The following is a 2,015-nucleotide window of genomic DNA, read 5'->3' as shown; positions in this document are numbered from 1 at the left end:
CGGCCCCTCTGCCTTTATGACCTCACTGCAAAAAACACAAAGACATAATAATCTTTTTTAAAGTGACAGCATTGTCACACCTCCCCCCTGAAAAGAATTAACCTTCAATATACATAGAACATAGAAAAATACAGTGCAGTACAGGCCCTTCAGCCCTCGATGTTGCGCCGATCAAAGCCCACCTAACCTACACTAACCCACTATCCTCCATATGCTTATCCAATGCCCGCTTAAATACCCATAAAGAGGGAGAGTCCACCACTGCTACTGGCAGGGCATTCCATGAACTCACAACCCGCTGAGTAAAGAATCTACCCCTAACATCTGTCCTATACCAACCTCCCCTTAATTTAAAGCTGTGTCCCCTTGTAACAGCTGACTTCATTAGCGGAAAAAGGTTCTCACTGTCAACCCTATCTAAACCCCTAATCATCTTGTACACCTCTATCAAATCTCTCCTAAACCTTCTTTTCTCCAATGAGAACAGCCCCAAGTGCCTCAGCCTTTCCTCATACGATCTTCCTACCATACCAGGCAACATCCTGGTAAACCTCCTCTGCACCCGTTCCAGTGCCTCCACATCCTTCCTATAGTATGGCGACCAAAACTGCACACAGTATTCCAGATAAGGCCGCACCAGAGTCTTATACAACTGCAACATGACCTCAGGACTCCGGAACTCAATTCCTCTACCAATAAAGCCCAGTACGCCATATGCCTTCTTCACAGCACTATTTACCTGGGTGGCAACTTTCAGAGATCTGTGTACATGGACACCAAGATCCCTCTGCTCATCCACACTACCAAGTATCCGACCATTAGCCCAGTAATCCATCTTCTTATTACTCCTTCCAAAGTGAATGACTTCACACTTAGCTACATTGAACTCCATTTGCCACCTTACTGCCCAGCTCTGCAACTTATCTATATCCCGCTGTAACCTGCCACATCCTTCTTCGCTGTCCACAACTCCCCCGACTTTCGTATCATCCGCAAACTTGCTCACCCAGCCTTCAAACCCCTCCTCCAGGTCATTTATAAAAATGACAAACAGCAATGGTCCCAAAACAGATCCTTGTGGAACACCGCTAGTAACTGCGCTCCAAGATGAACCTATACCATCAACTACTACCCTCTGTCTCCTTCCAGCCAGCCAATTCCTAATCCAAACCTCTAATGCACCCTCAATGCCATACCTCCGTAGTTTTTGCAGTAGCCTACCATGGGGTACAAAGATGACTTCATTTTAAACCCCTTAGTCTTTCTCTGTTAGTACACTGCAACACATATATATTACGTTGGTTCTAAGATACAATGACTACTACATTCTATCTCAGTCTGTTCACTCCCACCACTGAACACTTCCCTGTTTCTCTTCATCCTTCAACCCATTCCCCTATTACTCTACGTTTACCCCTGACTAATGCACCTAACCTACATCCCTGAACACTCTGGGCAATTTAGCGTGACCAGTTCACCCTAACCTGCACATCTTTGGACTGTGGGGGGAAACCGGAGCACCCAGAGGAAACCCACACAGACACGCGGAGAACGTGCAAACTCCACACAGCGAATCGCCCGAGGCTGGAATCGAACCTGGGACCCTGATGCTGTGAGGCAGCGGTGCTAACCACTGAGCCACCGTATGAATACGTGGCTAAAGAGATTGTGCTGGAGAGAGGGCTTTAGATTTTTGGATCATTGAGACAGCTTTTAGAGTAAATGGGACCCACAAGCTGGACAGATTGTACCTGGACTGGAGCGGGTCCTATATCCTTGCTGGGAGGTTTGTTACTGCTATTGGGAAGTTTTAAACTGATTTGACAGGGGAATGGGGCACAGAGTAGATACAAACTCAGGCAAAGGTCCAATCAGATAAAGAAGGAATACTCAGAGAGTTCAGCAGGCAGAGGCAGGCTAAAGCAAAAGGAGGACTGGAAGACTCAATTGTATTTATTTTAATGCAAGGAGCCTGACTGCTCAATGTCATTTGTGGGCAGCATGGTGACTCAGTG

Source organism: Chiloscyllium punctatum, chromosome 18 (assembly GCF_047496795.1).
Source record: "Chiloscyllium punctatum isolate Juve2018m chromosome 18, sChiPun1.3, whole genome shotgun sequence".
NCBI lineage: Eukaryota > Metazoa > Chordata > Chondrichthyes > Orectolobiformes > Hemiscylliidae > Chiloscyllium > Chiloscyllium punctatum.
The sequence above is the reverse complement of the archived record's forward strand: the minus strand, read 5'-3'. Positions refer to the sequence as shown.